Raw genomic sequence first — 20,565 nt, 5'->3', positions numbered from 1 at the left:
AGTGCCATTCTATTTTTTTTTATTATTATGTTGCAGCAGAAGAATCATTGGTCTGTGTCCGAGGCGGCATTTGTGAGACACTCTTTTAGCAGGATGCACATATATATATATGATATGAACTATTCACTGTCTGAAGTATTTCAACTCCAGCAGGTCTGTCAGGAGACGACCATATTCATGCTGTCTTGTTACTTTCATCCACCTCACTGTATCTGAGCTACAGTCCAGATAATGCACAGTTCCTTTAATTTGCCGGACAGAAAGCTTCATATTTATTTCATTCCATTTTCTTTTGCCACAAACACTTTTCATGTACATTTCTGCTTGCCTTAGGGGAATCTGAACTCATTTTACCCAGCTCACTTTCTCTGATTCCATGCTGGTTCGGGTGTCAAACTGCAGCTCTGTGGAACATGATGCCAGTGTCAAACATGCCTTCCCTTTTCTCCCTTAACCACAATTCTCCCCCCCGTATTTCTTTCTATACTCTCTCTCTCACTCCAAACTTCCTCTCTCTCATTTTCTGTCACTTTCCGTTCTTATTTTCCCTCTAATTCTCTGTCTTTGCCCTATCTTTCCGAAGACAGGCTCTGCGGCTGCTTCGGCAGGCCGGCTCTCATTTCAGTGTCGAATGTAAATCCCTGCCAAGTCTGCCGCTCTGTCCCAGCGGTGGAATAAAAAAGCGGGACAGTTCGTGTTGTGTCATTTGAGAGAAGAATGACACAGATTCCTCCAGCGTCGTGCAACCAGACCAGAGGCCTCCAATTAAAAGTCTGTTTCGTGGCCGGGTTGCGTGGCTTGTTTTGGTGTGTTCACACACTCGTGGGCTGCAGCCAAGCCGTCCAAGGACAGAACGATTTTTAAAAAGCGCACTCCAAAGTAAATCTCAGTTTCCAGTCCTCACTTTGTGTTTAAATTAAATTCCAATTACACTGAGGTTAGGATAAAAAAAGAAACAAGTATATATCACTGTGTACAGCAGGGGTTTATTTAACCTACATATCTTAGACAAACCTTCTAATTTATTTTGTATTTCCCAAGAGTGAAGAGTTTTATGAACGTGCCAGCATTTATGATACGCATGTGCATGTAACTGTACTTTATATTTATCTTTATACCACATATGCTCTTAAAGCTGCATAAGTGAACTGTGTCTGGTCTGCTAGAGGTTGCACCTTGTTGCAAACCTGTAAGTTGTTTACTATCTAGACTGAGGAGATATCTATTCATCGCCCGAACTTCTGACGTTAAGGCGCTTCATGTGAAATATTGACTTGCTGCCAGGAGGTAAATAAGTGCCCCTCCCATGCTTGTTGGGACCAATCAAAAGTCTGGGCACAACACATGAAAGGCTGTGACTGCTTGCAGCGAGTCTGCATGGGTGGGGTGTTTGTGTTTATTTTTGCATACGTAATACGGAGTTTATCTGTGTGCTCATTTCCCACTTGTGCAGAGATTCAGTGCACATGCACGTGTTTATGTGCAGCTTAATAAACCTGTATCAGAAGAGCCACGAGCACCATGGGGCACCCTGCTGATCTCCAGAGCCACAGGCCTCTGCGGGTGCTCCAGCTTCTGTGAAATGAAGAAAACATGGATATTTCAAATAGAATTGCCACTCTGCAATCTTAAACATGAAAACATGCCCTTGTGGTAATGTTTAATTCCCAGCATCAGTTTGAATAATGCGCAAATTCGCATTTCCCCAGAATAAGAAGCGGCTTCTCAGCACCAAGAGGATCCTTGTGTTAAATAGGTTGTTGTTTGTTTAACAGAGAACTATCATGTTCATTTCCAGCTCTGTATTTTAACTGTGTGACTAAATGATTTACAGTTAAAAACAAAAGATCCTAATTTATCTCAAACTGAGACAGGGAGCACCTCAGCCTGTGATTAAAATTGAAAATATTATCTCAGGCCTCTTAAAGGGAAGCCCGTGATTGGCCTAACGTCTGGGAGCCGGCTGGTGGGGCAGCAGCGCACCGAGCTCTTGCTAGCACCCCCCTCATCGTCATCAGTCTGGAGGTTCTACAAACAAGAAAGTAACTAGTATCTAAACTGAACCAGAATCCAATTGATATTAAAAAAAATCAGGCCATAATATTCAAAGAATAAAGTCTAAATACTATGGGAATACGGTCAAGAAATTACGGAAACAAATGGCTATGAAAACATAATCTCCTTGGCAGAGATACTAGTCATTATATTATGACAATAAAGGCTATGTGTCATATTAGAGGGGGAATGTGTCACCTGCATTAAAATGAGGAATTTGTGCAGCATATTGTTGAGTTAAACTTTAGTAAAGGTTTTTTAATTTTTTCGTTGAATTATGACTTTATTCTGATAATATCATGATTTCCTTCTTAATTACGGCTTTAATTCTTGTGATATTATGACCTTGTTCTAAAAATCTCTACATTTTAAAACTTCAATTTGACCCTAATACTTGTAGTCGTAGATGACTGCAAGATGTCACTGTTCGGTAAATATTAAGCCCATTAAGCTTATTGCGCAAAATAGCAGTGGATTTAGTCTCATTAGGATTTGTCTCACAGGGATTACATATTTAACATTTCTTGATTTTTTTGATTTCTTTGCCCATGTTAATATGGACAACTGTCACTGTAACATTATATGTATATGACAGAAAATAGGAAAAAGCATGATAGGTCCCCTTCACCTCAGTGGTATTGCAATTTGTTTTATCAGGGGAATGTTCAATTAAAAGGGTTACAGTTTTATTTGTCAGCTTCGGTAAGTGCGTTAGCGCCGGAGTGCGAGTTTTATCTCAGCAGTGCCTGCCTGATTAGCATATTCCATCATGTTAAACAAATAGAAGACAATGAGAGCCGTAGGGATCAGGGGCACACTCGTGCATGGCATACAAAGAGATCAATCTGTTTCCAGTGGCATACAAAGGCCTGTTGTCGGAGCGCCCGTCATTGGCTATGCATTAGAGATTGATGGAGTTCCTCTGTTGTCAGACTGACTTTACCACCCACAGTGCACTCGCTAATACTGTATAAGCAGTGGTGGGCTATTGGAGGATTGTGGCGCTGCTTCTTATAAGAAAAGTATTTCTGTTGTTTGTCGTGCAGAATAATTGCACGAATTCCTAATACCCAACTGAAAATATATAATATATGTTTGTAAACAACTTTTCAAAGGCTTGATGTTCTTAATGCAGTTCCATGTCTACCTGTCTTTAGAAACCATGCGTATGTCTGCTAATATTAGGTGAATTGTGGCATTTTAGCATAACGTTAGCTGTTATTTTTTTTCGCTCCTCGAACATTTCCATATTCCACCACATTACCATCAACTGCACTATAAGGGACTTCCCTGTGCTGTCCAAGCACAAACCGGTGATAATTGGCTGTAAGTTGAGTCTGTCGATGCAGCGGTCTGAAGAGCAAAGTCATGGAGCTAGTTTTAATTAATTTGATTCAAATGCTCCATCTGTATTAAACAGGGGTACTAAATAAATCAACAGCTCCTCACCATGCTGCCTATTTAAAAAAACATGCAGCCTTGACAAAGGAGTTAAGGGCTTGTGTTAGATTTTGTGCATGCATGATGCATGTGCACATGCTTTCTTTGCTTTTCTTTTCTGTCTCCGCTTGGTGACTCTTCCTCATGATTCTCTGAAGCACTTTCTCTGTTCATCTTATCTCGCCCTTGCTTATTGTTTCCATAGAGACAAAACAAAATGCAATAGCTGTGAAATAGCACTCTCAGATACTCAGCACAACTCATTCTCCGATATTGACCCAGGAAACTACCTACTTTAATCACACAGGTGCCTATATTAAATGACTCTTCACCTTTTCACGGTTAATAGACAGTCACTGTTTTCTTTGTTGTGATTGGTCACCATATTTGTTGAGGCAATAATAATTCTACAGTCTGAGTCATAGCATAATAGCAAGGGGTCATATTGCATTATGAACACTGAATGCTCTTCTAATCAACTTTTTTATATTACTAGATCAAATGAAAAAATGTTGTCATTGGTGATGGTGCCAGAGAGAATCATCACGTCACGCTGTTCTAAAGAGCTTTAGTGTGGTTTTTGTCTACTGTTTGGTTTTAACTTTACTGTCCTGGTTTATTCTCACTGCTTCTATTATTCTTGTTTCTAGGGAAGACATCTTTGTTAGTAGGCAGGCATCAGGTTTTGTTAAGGAATAAGAATTCATGAATAGAAAAGATTATATTTTGTCACATCCATTTTCATCCTGCATTAAATTGTAATGAGCAATTGTGCTTTTAAATGTGTGTATTGTTACCTAAGTAAAGAATCTGAGTACTTATTCCCTCACTGCTCTCTCTAATCCGGCACTAAGTTACACACAGGAAATATGTATGGCATCGAATGAAGACTTTGGCTGTGTGATACGAAGCATGCATCGCTAGGTTCTGCTTACTCAGATTTGTGTAATCTTTACAGAAGCAGTTCAGCCATTTATGTCATTGCTGTCTTTCTTTCCATCTCTCTTTTCAAAAGGAACCGGCTGCAAGTTTGAAATACCCAGCGAGTTTTTAGAAGATCACACGGGAAATATGCATCCGCCTCACTCTTTCATTGTATTTTAACTGGCCGGGTAAACAAGGAAACAATCTGAGGTAAGGAGCTATCATAAATACATTTATATAAATGTGCACTCACATCCAGACACACATGCACTGACTGTATGCAGATAATTGCAAGCCCCTATTTACTCTGAAAACTATCCAAACAATAACATATCTGAGTGCAAGCGTACAGTTTGAGCAAAAGCAAAGCAAATCGTAGTGCAAGCAGGGCCTATTAGAGGGTGAGTGTAGGGTTTTAAGGAGAAGCATTACAATATGAACTGAAAGTCAAGCTGCTCTCAAACAGAAAGATCACCCTCCTGAATAAAGATAGGAAAAAATATCTGAGCATTACCTGAAATACTGCCCCAACAGTGACAGGTACACCAGACCTTTGTTGCAGTGATTACAATAATAAAAACGCATTCAGGGCTGTAGCGCTGAAGATTTTATCATTTAGCCTCAAATACTTCTCAACCACGTGAGTAAAGAACATCAGTTAAATAAGAGAGTGGTGTTGTCAGTTTGTGTCTTCACTGAGCAGAGCTAAGACTAATCAGAAAGGCGTTACAGGAAAATGTGTGGTATAGTTTTGAGATATGGAGATATGTCATTACCTCCTGAAAAACATGTCATATTTCCACCCTGTCTGTTTGATTGGTGGTTGTTTTGTTTGTTTGTTTGTAAGCAAGATTATGCAAAAACTCAACTTGGTGGAAGGATGTGATATAGGTTAGAGAAGAACCCCTAACATATTGGTGCAGATCCGTGTCACTGATTTCCCCTGGTGTAATTCATTGATCTTGTTGAAATAATGCCAGGCATGTTGAGGGGACATATGTCTTAAGGGTACTACTTGGCCTTGGTGGAGGTATGTGCTATACTGAGTGCAATTCTAGATTGTTACCATTAAAGGGTGAAGCGGAAGCACAAACATCCTCTCATGCTGAGATAGGAAAACAAGTTGTTTAAACGTTTTTAAATTACAATAATAATGTAATGAGAATAATAAGCAATAATTGCACAACCAAATTATGAAACTACCTCTTAACGGAGACTCTTCACCTGACTTCATTCTTTGCTCCTGTCATGATTACTAAGGCCACTAGAGGTAACCTACTCTTAATACATAACTTTGGGTCATAATAGTCTCACATACCCATACTGTAACACTGATCCTCCACAGTTGCTGCAGATAAACCCAATTTCAACTGCTACTGCAGTTGGAGATGCCAGGGATAGTTGGCGTGGCAGAACTCGCTGCCCTACCCTGTGAATGGTTTCCTCTGGTTGCATCATTGAGAGGCTTTGCACTTTTATCAGAGATCCTAAAACATGCAAACACATCAAGAAGTCTGCCAGGTTGATGCTTCTGTGAGTCAAAGAAAAAACAGAAACGCAGAACAAAACAAAAAACCATCTTTGTAATGAAGCTCAAGGGTGCTTTTTAAATTCTCCATAATTGCTGTCATTTTTACACTCTACTATCGAGTGATGTCTTTTTCCTAAGGAGTAAATTATCTTTCCTCCCCCCTGTACATTCTCTCAAAATGGTAAATTTTGAGTCACGGCACGTCACCTTTACATCGGCGTCTATTGGAATTGTCATGGGGAGGTCTGAACAAATTGGGGCAAAAGACAGATTTTAGTTTGAGTAATAAATAACATTAATGTAAACCTCTCTCACACAGATAGACGCAGGTTGTGCAGCTACAGACAATATCACATGTAACTGCACTTCCTGCACGACAAGAGGAGACCAGGGGAAAGGAAATGAGGGAGAAAAGAGATTTCACACAGAAATAAAGGAGGAGGGAGGGAGGAAGGAAGGAAGAGGGAGATCAACTGGAGGAGGAAGTAATGCCTCATTTATAGTACATTGCAGATGCATAAATGGACAGCGGACGAAGCCACCAACACATTATCGGTGTGACATGGAGGATGCGTTAAATACGTGAGCTGTACATTGGTATCTATTCTGAACATGTGCACAAGGAACCAAGTCAAAATGGCCACATTCATGCAAGAAAGAGAAGAGCAGCTTTGTCTGCTGTCGTCTTGCCTGTATTCTTCTAAAGCTAAATTGTAGTGGCAGAACTCTTCAAATTCATCGTCCATTTTTTATTTTTCATGCGCATAGAACCAGTGTCCACTGGGATGCATCAAATCCGCAGGTTGTCAGCACAAAGCCTCGCGTGCATTTTCTGACAAAAATTACATCACAGGGACACTGGTGCATTCGCGGGTGCGGAAAGGATAACACTGGTTTAAGAAGCAGGCACAAAGATCGGTGAGGAGGGGAGATGGTGGGACTAGAAATGAAGTGGGGGGAGGAAAGAGTTGATTTCCAGGGGTGTTGGTAGCTGTCAGTCGAAATGAGGTGGAGACAAACACAAAGGGAGGCGTTTGAAGTCTAGATGGGCTTTCTGCTCACTGAGCTCCCCTATCTTATGACAGAGAGGAGGGTGAGGGGGGAGAGGGATGGGGCCACTGAGGTGTGCAGGAAGCCTGAAAACAAAAGAGTAACAAGGTTGTAAATATTGAACGGAGAAAATGAGAAATTGGGGAGGAGGGAGTGAGAGCAGAGGAGAAACAAGAGGTGGTAACAATGAGCGACAAAGAGAAAATGAGAGGAGCAGAGAAGATGAAGATTTTTTTCTGAAAGAAATGACAGAGAGCACATTTTGTGGAGAGAGAGAGAGAGAGACGGAGATAGCTATTCATATTCCAGGATCCATTTAGCACCCCTCTGCCTCAACCTGATTGAATTTTAAATTCTGTCACAAAGTATGTTTTATTAACAGGCGTATATACGTATAAGAGCATTATAATTGCCGCCTGCCTGGAGAGAATTTAGCTTAGCACTTCATGAAATAACACTTTGCACGATTGCGGGGGCAATCATGGGTGAGGGTCTCTGGGCTGCAAATAGTCACAATTAAACACATTAATAGGGCTGAGATTACACTCGTATCCACATAATCACATTGCTTACAGTGCTTATCTGTTGTGATGGCTTTCTGTGACGCTGTTCTCCACCTCAGCTGTTATTACCCAGCCTAGCATGAGGAGCTAATCTTTTGTCATTACACTATCGTTCCATATCTTTTGCTACTGCTAAAGTCAATAAAAACCAATTAGACGACTTTAGAGAGTAGCTCTTCCTTCTACAGGCATGTGTGCTGCTGTGTAGCTGACTGTCTCCAGGAGACATATGAGACGAGTGGCAGCTGTGAGACAGAATTTATTCTTATTACCATATAATAATTATGCAGCATCAGTATAATCCTGTATTATACTATATTATGCATTATTTTAGCAGATAATATAAGACCATGCTAAACTATAGCATACTATTATACTGCCCTTGATAGTCTAGTATATTAGATGTATATATACATTTGTGTGTGTGTGTGCGTGGGTGTGTGTGTGCATATGCTTGTGCACACTTATATATGTGCATGTATATGTGGTGTATGTCTGCATATATGTGTGTCCACATGTGTATGTATATGCATATTTTTACATACATATATGTATAATATAATATACTGTAATAATATAATATTATGTAATAAAATATATAAGCTATACATTATAGTGTACTATATTGTGCTGTGCTTTATATGCTCTATTTGATACTGCGTAATAATACTATACCATACTGTACCATACCATACTACTGTATATTATACAGGCTGCCATGTTATGTTATAGTGAATATCTATGTGTTCTTTTGTTTAAAGTGCTGCGCAACACACTGAACTTTAAATTTCAACACTTGCACTGGTTTGTTCCGATGACTGTTCTGCATAGTAATAGAATATTATAAGAGCATGTCATGATTGTGTTGCTCTGCCTCACTACCAGTGTCTGTCTCTGTCTTTGGCTTCAGACCGGCTGTCTGTCTCTGCCTGTCTGGAGGCAAGTCACACAATCTATTCATTAGGCCCCTTCCTGCTGCCTGATAGGCCAATTGTTCCTCACTGATGATCTGTGGGAGAGATCCGCACCGGGGGCAGGCAGTTTTTGATACATCAGGAACCAGAAGATAGCAGATGTGTTGAGAACAGCATCCACAAGTTTTTTCCAAAGGAAAAGGCAAATCTGTCAGATAAAAAAGTCCGCACAGGCCTTTGAAGGCCAAAGACAGTCAGCTCCATACTTATCAGGCTGGTGCTGACAGTAGCAACGAGCTAATGGGCTCATCTACGAAGCGTATTGACAGCACCAGACTAGTCAACGACAGCATTGTGCTTTATTGGAGGTGAAATGTGACAGTTGGAGCACTAGAGTCTTACAATTCCACGTTGCCATACTACTCTAAAGAGCTGACCAGGAAAAAGTAAACTTCAGTGCTCAGAGAATTATCTTGGCCCTTCATGACACTGTGAAAGAGCTTCTGCAGCAGATCTGTGTTTTGTATGGACGATGGCTGCTCAAGAACAAACGTGAAAGCTGCGCATGTTTGGCTCGTAATTCAAAAGCATTGAGGAGACGGGACGTTTCATGTTTGCATTGTAAACAACAGTCTATAATTGCCAAGCTGTCATTAAAGAAGCACAGAAAGAGCCATTTGTGCGACAGCTATGCCAAACTCACATCACAACAGTGATGTATTCTCATACCTGCAAGCCCAGCATCTTTGTTTTCTGTCATTTACATTTAATGGTTAAATGGTTCTGCATAGTATAGTTTGTGCTGAATAACCCCAATGGTACTTGGGTACTAGTAATATTGGATTTATATTATTTTCTTCAGTTTAATATTTCATAAATGCCTTTTTATGGACTCAAAACTGAAAAGATTCTTACATGAACTCAATGTTTACTCCTTCCAATCAAAGGTTATTTATTTTTAGACAGCTTCCAAGTGCTGTGACCCGCGGCACATGACTGAGGTCCTGACATCTGGTGAAGCAAAACTAAAATTCACTTATCAAATTGAAAAGCAGAGCAAATTTCATTAGGGGCTCCCTGGATGCTGCCGTTGTTTATGAACCAGTTATGAGTTTAGAAAGCCAACAGGGATCTTTAGAATTACGTGACAAGACATCTCAAATGATTCATTATCTTCCAAGTGTTATTTGAAGATCAACGCCCCAAAAAAACAAATTATAAATCATGGTAGCAAACTAGAGCTGTTTTTCTCACTGTGCCCAAGGTTGCATTACCAATTAATGTTTGCAGAGCCGTGGGTGTGATCCCCGTGGGGGAGGACAAACCACTTTTCCTCAAGCTGACATCTCCTGTATTCTTTCATCATCTGTGTTAATCAGTTGTCCACTGTTGCCTTGTGAGATCTCTGTTGGGTTTCTCTTTGGCACTAATGCAAATCCAATGTGGAATCTGACTTTAATCTGGTGTTTAGTGATACTGACCACCAACTGGAAGTCCAAGGTTGTAAAAGGCAAAAGAAAACTAGCTCTCTCCTTGAATGTTGTTTAACATGTGTTAGAACATAAGTGTTCCCTAAGTCCTTTTTCAGCAAGTTTCGCCGCTTGGCAGACATCTTGGCATCGCCCCCAGACAGTTATTCAGGGTTATCAGTTCCACAGGCTATACTAGTAAGGCGTACTTGTGCTGCACCTCGTGATGAGTTATTAAGTTTTCTGAGTATTTGCTCTCAAAGTTAAGACTAGATCATGGTAAAGATTCCCTAAGGTGAAAACCGTGGAACAGGAGGGAGGGAGAATCATAAGCAGAGTAGAATATGGTATTAGCAAGTTAATAAGATAACTTTGCTAGCAGTTCTAAGTAAGTGGTGTAGTACCTGCATGGGAGGAATCCACTTTGTGTGCAATCTATGCTGTCAACACACTGCTACCATCGCTTTATGCGCAACCAGAGAGAGGTGCTAATCTTTTGTGCTTCAAAAAGCAGAATTTCCCTTTTTAAATAGTTTTACACTCATCAGCTATAAGCTAAAGGTAAACATTGGTCATATAGGGCTGAGCAATACAACAGTATCAATTATTATAGCAATATCATTTTCATCAATAGCAATTTGACAAAGAATCAATATATGTCGATAAATTGCTTATTGTACGAGCACAGTGAGAAGCTACCACACATAACTGATCTACCTCCTACTACTTAATAAAAGGTTTTGCTGTTTATCAGTATTTATCCTTCTTTGCTCATAAAGAAGAGTTTAGAACCACAACCTTCACTCAGGAACAACGAACAGACAAGGACAGAAAGAGAAATAATAATAATGTAATATTTTATCTGGATAGAATTTTTGGTCATCTAATTGGTCATCTGTGCTGTCAGGTGTTTCTGGTTCTCTCTTCCTTTACCGTTTACTTATTTAGTGATGTTATGATAGATTTACACGCCGACATACTCCACCACTGTCCAGCAATCACAGAAACTGATTAAAGCAAAACCCTTTTTAGACAAATAGAGAACTATCCGCATGTGAATAGACTACTGCATTAGTATGGCTGTGATTTCAGATTTGTATGGGCTCCATACAGTTTATGCAACAGAGATGATAGAATAGCTTATTCATTAGAGATTCCGGCCCACAACGAGGCTCTACGCCTCTGCAGCGGCCCGGGTTTGATTCCGACTTGCAGCCCTTTGCTGCGTGTCATCCCCCATTCTCTCTCTGGCCCCCTTTCACCGCTAACTCTCTCTCTCTCTGTCTTATCGAATAGAAATAATTAATACAAATTTCGTAATATAGAGTAAATGCTGTGATAAGGCCTACTGATTTAACCATTCATCCTATACAGATTATTACAAAGATTATTTGGACCAACAGACCAACAGATACCTCAGGTACCTCATGAGCTACCTCTCTTCCTCGCTCGGATTTGCCCTGAGAAGTTTCCTAAATCACCCCTGAGCTGTAACATTTGAGAATAAGTGAGGAGCTTTTTAAAAAGGTTTGTGAAAATTGCCACAGGCTCCCTACAACTTATAAAGTGAACACTGACATTTTATCACCTTTAAAGGTTAAATGGCGTGAACTTGTTTCCACAAATATCACATCCTGTTGATACAGTATGAAGAACATTAGTGCTTATTCAGAGTTGTGTAATGAATCTAAATGCAATATTTCCTATATATGTATCTATATCTACAGTATATACATATCTATATCTATATCCTTATCTATATCTATGTCTATTTCGAGCTGCTCAAACTTCCAATATGTTCACCAGCTGCTGCATGCTTCTCATGCAGCCACATGCTACAGCCACATAATGTCATGATGATATCATAACTACGAGTATCTGACTTGTAATTATAAATAGCATTCACATAAACATCCGAGGAACCTATAAAAGTGGATTTTCTTAAAGCTCTGATGTTTCCAAACTTGCACTTATTGAAATGCATGTCCCTGAAAACAAAACAAATATAAATGTCTGACTAAAGCCCAGAAAAAAAGGGATTGAATGTAATTCAATCCACAGTCGTTAAGTGAATAAGTTGGATTCAAACAAAAACAGAAGCTGCCCTCGCTGCTCGTGTCCTCAGAGCTGTCAAGGTTGATCCATAACATTCACAGAAGACCTTATTTGTTTATGTTGATAACACTGCAGTCTTGTAAAACCTCATGTCGTTCATGCAAACATGAGGCAGGAGAAAACGCAGCAGCAATTACCAGTCCCTGCAGAGTTTGAAGGAATTAACAGCCATCAATAAAACATTTGGGATTAGTGATCGATTTGCTGTGTTTTATTGACAAATATTTAAGGCTGGTCGAAATGCAATCACCGGGAAACCATCGCTAATCTTTTATTAAATGAGTCACTGTTTATCTCCCTCTCTCTCTCTCCCTCTCTCTCTCTCAGTCACTCACTCTCTCGTCCTCACTTTCTGACTTAAATTTTCTCTCTTTTTTCCCCCTCCACTCTGTCAGCCAGATGCACTCTCATACGGAGTCATGTAACTACTCTCTTTGACACGGGGTTCATTTCTCTCAGCAGTCTGGCAGGAAACTAATTGACGTTATTTAGATGACAAGATGTACAATTTGCTCAATGTGAAGAGCACACTCAACTTCCTGTTGACTCACTCCAAGCGGGAATCGGCATCAAGGACACTGAAAAGAGGAGGGGTGAGAGCGGAGAAGAGGAGCGAGTTCTGATGCTGCTCATGGGAAAAAGTTTTTGGGATGACATGAAAGAAAGTTCTTTTTTAAACTTTGCCTGCTTTGATCAATTTTTTATAAGTATTTTGTGTCATGTTTTACAGCAAAAGAAAAAATTGCAGCAAACAAAGAAAGAAATCTGTTTTTCTTCTGTTCCCCAGCTGGATAACAACCGTTTTCTTGTTGCAGCTGCAGAGTTCAGAGGCCAGCAGGAGAGTCCTAAAAGCTGTGGAAGTTCATATCTCCCATCCTCCCCTGGTGTTGTAAACGCACCATGAGGCGGTGGAGGGCGGTGGAGGGCGGGTCGTTGCCGCTTCCTCTCTTCCTGCTTCCCTGGGCGTGGCAGCAGAAACACCTCCGGGCTCCTTTCCCCTCTCCTCTGATACTCCTTTTCGTGCCCCCTCCTCTCTGCCCCCTTCGCTCACTCCATCTCCCTCCCTCCCCCCTGGCCCTCCCTGGCTTTTGCCGTTTGATCGCCCTGCACAAGCTTCAACTCCCTGCAGCGGTAGACTGCCAACTTTTTTTTCCTTTTTTTGTAGATGGGGGTTGTTGTGATGAATTTACAAGGCACACACGCAGACAGTGGGCAGGGTAGAGACACACTTACGGACACAGAAGAGAGAGAGAAGGGGGAGGAGAGCAAGCGACTGTGAAGTTAATTAGAATATCCTGTGTCTACTTTTCTCTCCTCCCCCCTCTATCTCTGAGAGGCTTTGATGTGGCTTAGTGCTTGGAAACTTAATGAAAAATGTATAATAGCCTCTTCGTTCACTGTCTCTTCCCCCTTTTCTTTCCTTTCCTTCTCCCTGCTACTGTGGCTCCTGCCTCCATGACATGGTACTTCTATGCTACACGGAGCAAGCCATTGAGAAGAGGTGTTACGCTGGGACCACTTCCATGCTGGCCTGGCTAATTTCAATATAAATCTACAAAAAAGCATTTTTTAAGGTTGTTTTGTGATAATCTCTCTCCAGTTACAGTTACCTGTTTACATTAGGGATATCTGCACAAAGTTTTCTTCCCCTCTGTCACGTTCCAAGTCCTTTAATATTCAGTCATGTTGCCTCAATGTTGCCTCATAAAAATATATATAGCTGGTATTTTTCATGAACTATTTGATCTGAATACTGCGGGTCCTGCTTCAAGTATTAATAATGTGTAGTCTGTTCTGGGCTACATGTAGAAACATGGTGATAAAACAAGCCAACACTCGTCAGAATTCAGAGTCACTTACACTCAAGCGCCCAATTTCTTTTCATTTTCACACATTTTAAGTTACTTTGAATCACACAGTTTAAGTTGCACTTTGCCACACATTTTAGTCTGAGATGTTAAAAACACAGGAGAGTACAGTCAAGACAGGACAGTTTCAGACAACCCTTTTAAACTGAGCTTATGTAGGACCTGCTACTGATCACAAGCTGGGGATATCTCCATTTCCACAGTTTTAAATCAAGTCCCCGTTGCTCATTAATGTTATGTAATATTGATGGTGGCAGCCATTGACTGCGACAATCAGTCTTTGCTCATTTTTTGAGAATAACTTTTACGTAAGTAGAAAAATACAGTTTTTCCACTCCCACACAAAAAAGTGCTTGTGGCTGTCTCCAGTTTGTTGAGAGGTTGAGAGGATATCAGGATGTTTTTGTTCACAATGACATCCTGTCAACTCTCTTTTCAGTCCACGTGTGTGTGTGACACACACACACACACACACACACACACAACCAGGTACATCTGCTTAGTGTCAATTGATGAAACTTCAGTTCTATCCTTGCTGTTCCTTCACCGTTATATACAGGCAAACTCACAATTTAATTGTTTTTCACTCACACACTTTTGGTGTCTGACAACTCAGCAAGCATAAAATAATGTTTCAGTAAAACCCCCTTAAACAGGCTAACAGTAAACACCTGTGCTGTGTTTTGAACAACTATATCTGAAGGTAAAAAAGCAAAAAGCTGGCAGCTCAGATCAGGTCAAAACATGATAATCATTCAAATTGAGGCACATTTTCAACGTTTCTTCTTTTAATCGACACAGTTTCTACCTATATAAAGTGACTAAAGGAGCTGTGTGAAGAAAAAAAGAGAGCTTTCTAAGTTTAAGGGCTGTCCCAGTTGGCTTGGAGTTTAGGATGCTGACCTTGAACCAACTGTCCAACTGTTGTATCTCTCTCAGTTCTCACCTGTCAAAAAGTCAGATTAGTGTGGACAAAGACGGATAGAAAAAGATTTTCAAAATTGAGTGCCCATGTTATTGGGCACAGCAGTTTATAGCACTAAGAGGAAGGACTTTACAACACCGAAAAGTCATCACAGCAGCAGTTATTTTAGCTGTCGTCATGACAATTGCAAGGTAGACAGTAAAAATACACCATCCACATTAACTTGAAAGTCTATAATTGGCCAAAACTGCACTTTACCAGATTAAATCTCATTGCGGTGCTGCATAAGTTGAGCCTGGTTTCAATTCTTTGCTGAACGACGACCCTGCATTTGTTTGCCACTGCATCTGCTCCCTCGCACATCAGTGCAGCAGCCTGAAATTGAAATGAATGAGGGGCTTTGTTTTTTTAACCAATTATGTTGTTTGTCTGCAAATGACTTCAGCTTGGACGTACTGGAAAGCTGCTGAAAACAAATGTCACTTTTTATCACATACGCTGATTCTCTCTAGGCTTCCACCTCCTCCCTCTGCGTTATCATCCGGTTTCGTCCCTCCCATTTCCCCCCTCCCTTCCTGCCTCCTTCCTCCCTAGGCGGCCGCTTTCTGCCAGTCAGCACATCCCCGGGCGGGGAGGGGTGTTTGATCCCAGCCTCTTCAACTCTCCTTTCTCTCACTCTCGTCCTGCTTCCTTTCAGCTGCTGGCTCTCTGTCGATTCACCGCTCTCGCACAGGAATGGTCTCCATTACTTACCGTCAAAGTCCAAGTTCAAAGATGACATTCTCCGACTTTACGAAGGCCCGTCAGTTCAAGTCAGTGAAGTTGCTGCAGTCAGGAAAAGGAAAATAAAAAGGGGGGGAAAAAAACAAGTTCTTGTGTCATATACAGATACGCGAGTGACAGCAGGGGCCAGAAGGAGTTTGTGTCAAATGTAATCCATCACCAGCGATCAGCATCACGCGGCTATTAAAATGCTTTGGCCATGCTGGGCAAAGCGAGGAGCAATTATCCACCCTACAACTCTTCCACATCTCACACATCACGTCTCCCATCGAAGCCTTTTTTTCCCACCTGCTCATTAACGGTCCGCCACTGTACCTGTCATCTCTCATTCAAATCAGCACGTCCCCTCTGTATCCTCTCCTCATTTCATTTATACTTGTTCATAAAGATTCCACTTCGCTGTCTCTACTGCAGCTTCGCTATATTACCCGCGCGTCTCGATAAGCACACGGCAAATACATTAGATAAATCAGCACCTACTCTCCAGCTCCCGCTATCTCCTTCCTCCTGGGTTTGGGGGAGCTATATTTGTTAGCAGATTTGTCTGCGGATTCATCTCTCCCTCATCGAGACTTGTCTCAGTTTGTTACCGGCCGCTTCATCTCGCCGCCGCGAGAAGCAGAAGCAGGGAGAACATTCAGTTTTAGGTGTTTCTCCGTGCTTCAAACAGCTACCTGAGCTCCCCTAATCCCCCAACCCCATATGAAAACTACACAGCTCTCTCCTCTTCTCTCGATAACGGGAGCAGGAGAAAATGTAGCATTTGAGCAGAATCGGAATCAGTGTGACGTGTGGGTTAATGGATGTGACTTATGGAACATTACCTCACCGACACAGACAGCTTAATTGTTATGGGTGGAAATAACATCTTTTTTATTCGACTCTCAAAATTCCTCTTCCTCCTCAGTCGTGCCTTCCCTGCTCTCCCCGTCTCTCCACTCTTCTCCATCATATACTCCTCTTCAAAGCCATCTACTCCAATTCCTCCCCCCCCAAGCACCACCACCACCTCCTCCACCACCCCCCCAACCTCTTCCATCTCCTATTACTATTTTGGTTTTATGAGTTGGACGTCCTCTGTCTCCTTTTTGCAACCTCCACCATATCTAAAGCAAAGTCGAACACAAACACACACCCCACCATCCTCTCCCTCCGTGTCCTCGTTGAGTTGAGCACAAGGTCGTAGTCATCAGCACTCCATTAGGGCACAATGGCAGGAGTTGTGCTGCTCCGACAGAGTGCAATGCGCTGTTTGGGAGGCAATGGAGGGAAGAGCACAGGGAGGTACTGACTGGCCTGACACCCCCAGCAGACAAACAATACTGCTCTCTTCACTCATGCTCTGCGGCAGAATATGGTGACCCTGTGGCCTTTGCCAGTGGCATGATGTGTCTCAAAGGGCAAATCTGGACAAATGGAAAGCAAGAGAGGGGCATGGAGACCCTAACGGCTGACAGAAATATAGTATATCTACTGATTTAATTGCAAACTAACACATATTCAATATTCAATATCTGCTTAGGCCATTTTCAGACACGAACACGGGAAGATGACTGTAACGTATGAGGAACGCGGCAGGAGATTCTACAGTCAGATGAGTTCACACCTACAGAAAACTGTCAGTTTTCAGGGGAGGGGTGGCGCAGAAGGTGGGAGGCTCATTTTGATTCTGCTTCTGATCACATGTTTTTGTTTACATCAAATCCACGCCAGCTTTGGCCTTTGTCACCAGAAGCTCAAGAATCTCCTTGTCTTTCCAAGTTGAAATCGTCGTCATGTCTATGGCTCCTCCTAACCGAGATATTTATATATACGCCCACTTGATCAGAGTGAATCCTCTGGAGGATATTGTGCTGTTTTCTCACATGGGCTCATTAATATATTACAAGTGGGCCTGCAGGAGAAACTGGAGAATGTCCGGAGCCTCTGACTACAAATATAAAAAGGTGGCTTCAGAAATCAATAAATTGTTTCAATCCAACTAAGTCTAAAATTTGGCCAGAGCAGGTTGTTAAGTTATATATGCTTAATTTACATTTTTACAAGGGCTAAAAGATTCAGTGACTCAAATACTTAATTTTTTGTCAATATTTTGAATCATGGTGGACAACTTGACACTGCATGTTGTGAAAGGTTTGAGTCAGAGGTTGTTTTTTTTTTTGCATGCCTCTAAATGTTTCCCTACACGTTTCTGAATTAAGATTCAAAGTGATCAGTAATTATGTCAATGCAAGCTGTAATTTGGCTCCTAGATAGAGACCATCATGTGAAAGAGTTTCTTCACCAAATTGTGACATTTAAACTTGTGAAGCCGCCTGTTCAGAATTGCCAATGATGATTAAACTTCTCAACTTCTATTTGAAACTAACAGGCACTGAGCTTTGAAGGAACTGTCCCTGCAATGCTGAGTAAAGTGGCTTATTGTTTGGGGCTTGGAGCGAGTGATTTTGCTGCGTTTTAATCTGACTGCTTCTGCACGGTGCACTTGCATGACTGATCTGAAATTTGGACATGTTTGTCTGTCGAATGAGCAGTGATGTTGGCAGCTGCAAGCAATTTGGGCTTATTCAGGTTTAATCCATCCCTCATACAATCAAACACAAGTTACTATTACTAGTCAAAACATGGTTCAACAAAGCAACCCCGCTGCCATCCGTCTGCCGCCGTATTTCTACTTGTTGGCGAACCTGCGCACACATTGAGCAGGAAAAAAATGCCATCAGCAGTCGTCGTGTGCGGCCCGGACCAGGAGAGGCTGCACAGAAAGCTGCCAGGGCCGAGGGAAACCAGAGGGAGCTGCACCACACTGTAGGGATGGCTAATGGCAGCAGGGGGAAATTGGTCCGTTACCAACACTGTGTCCTCTCACAGCTTCTGGCTGTTTGTTTGTTTCCTCATAGCTCATTCATTCCTTTAGTCTGCTCCTTAAATGCACACAAAGTCGAGCAGCTCCTTTTGGCGGAGGGGTAGAGCCAAGGAGTCCACAGGGAGCGTTATCTCTTGGTGCATTCACCTCCACGCCAAATTGGGTTGGCAGTTGGAGTGGTAAGGCATTTTTATTAAACAATTAGACTGCCCCTGGTGCCTCATTCTTCCATTTGTAACTCTATTGCAATGTAGTGCCATCAGGGCAAATACTCGACTTGTTTAAGTTAAAGATACGCATCAATTAGATGATACCTTAGTGGAATTCATATCCCTTCTTACATCTCATCACAGAACAGCATTCTGTCCCATAATGGATCTGATGTTGCCCGTTTGTGTTCAGTTTGTAATTTACTACCGGCTTGTGGCAGCAGCACGCTGTCGTCTCTGGAAGCTAGCTTGACTTCCAGATGATGTTACTCATCGTTCCTGTCATTTCTCCACATGTGACCATGTCCTGTGGACAAAGTCTGGGGCTTATCAAGCAGAGGAGAAAGAAGTCCATCTTGGACTTTTGCTCATTTACAATCAACTCTAGGATCTCTGCCATTGAATTAGCGTCCACTGGTCGAAGATCAGGTATCCTGCAATATACACAAGTGTAAAGAGGCAGCAGCAGCAGGTAAATAAGCAGATTACGCTGATTCAAGTCAGTAAAGTTGCTGCAGTCAGGAAAAAGAAAATAAAAAGGGGGGGAAAAAACTGTTCTTATACAGATATACAGATATTTCAGTTGTGTGCCATAGGTGACAGAGAAGCTAGCAGTGTACATGTAGTTTATGCTAGTATCCATTAAATAAATGCTACAACTCCTCAAGTCAAGTCCTTCTGTCATATGTGCAGGACACCGACAGGATCGAGATGCTGTTTCTTTCTGATCCCCGCTGTAAACTTATAAGTAGAAATAAAAGTACACAACCTATAAGTAACACAACAAATAACTACTCAAGCGACATATACAGTAAGTACTCAGTCAAAAAGACACAGAGTATATTGGAAATAAGCTGATGTGTATGATTTTAGTGCATATCAGAGTAGTACAAAAATAGATTAAGCAGAAAATACTTTGTCTAATGTGCAGATAATGTACAGTGTTGACGAGTAACGTTCATCCACAGGATGAGTGAAATAGCAGCCTTTTAGCCGCAGATGTAGAAAAACAGTCAAATAAGTCTGTGTATTCTCCCTGTTCACATAAACCATGTCAAGCAGAATTGCTCTCACATATTTCTGTCCATCAACGAATGTTGTAAAATATAGCAACGACAACAGGATGATAAATTTGGGTGCTATTCACTCATTTACTCCCTAACTTCTATCTTTCCACCCACAGGCTGAAATGACTAAATCTTGCACCAGTGTCACACACTGCGCCTCACTCCTATAACATACGTCAGTTACACTGCTCCACCTCACAATTATAAGATAACATGTTGTATCTAAACTTAATTACTCTTATATTTTGTTAAATTAACACAACCCACAGTGCAGTAATCCACTGACCCAACCCCTCATAGGCAGCTCTGCTTGCCAATGTGTAAAAGTCACCACCTCCCCCCCCCCGCTTTATTGGCATTTTAAATAGGAAAGTAAAACTTCATAACCTCAGTAAATAATACGTTCACGTCCGATGACATTTTCACTATGTCCCACCAACAACAAGGTGAAACAGCTCCACAGGCACTTGAGGCTTCATCATCCCTCAATCTGTGAAATGAAAGAGACGGATTGGAGCGGAGGAGAAAAATGATGACTTGTTGTTAAAGCAAAATTCAAATTGATTTGTGTAGTGTGGGTAGTCACCATAGGCTATTATAATGCTGTGAGGTACCTAATGTAAAAGAATAAAAGAAAAAGAAGAATGAAATGTACAAGTTTGACATATTCATTAAATGCCTTTCAATCAGTTTTTTCAAAGTGAGATATGGTATCCTGCATGAACACAATAGTTTCAGCTTAAGTCACAACTGTTTTTGTTTTTTTCCTATGTTTTGTAGTGAGTG

Source organism: Hippoglossus stenolepis, chromosome 9 (assembly GCF_022539355.2).
Source record: "Hippoglossus stenolepis isolate QCI-W04-F060 chromosome 9, HSTE1.2, whole genome shotgun sequence".
In the NCBI taxonomy this organism is placed as follows: Eukaryota; Metazoa; Chordata; class Actinopteri; order Pleuronectiformes; family Pleuronectidae; genus Hippoglossus; species Hippoglossus stenolepis.
This window is presented reverse-complemented; position numbering follows the sequence as displayed.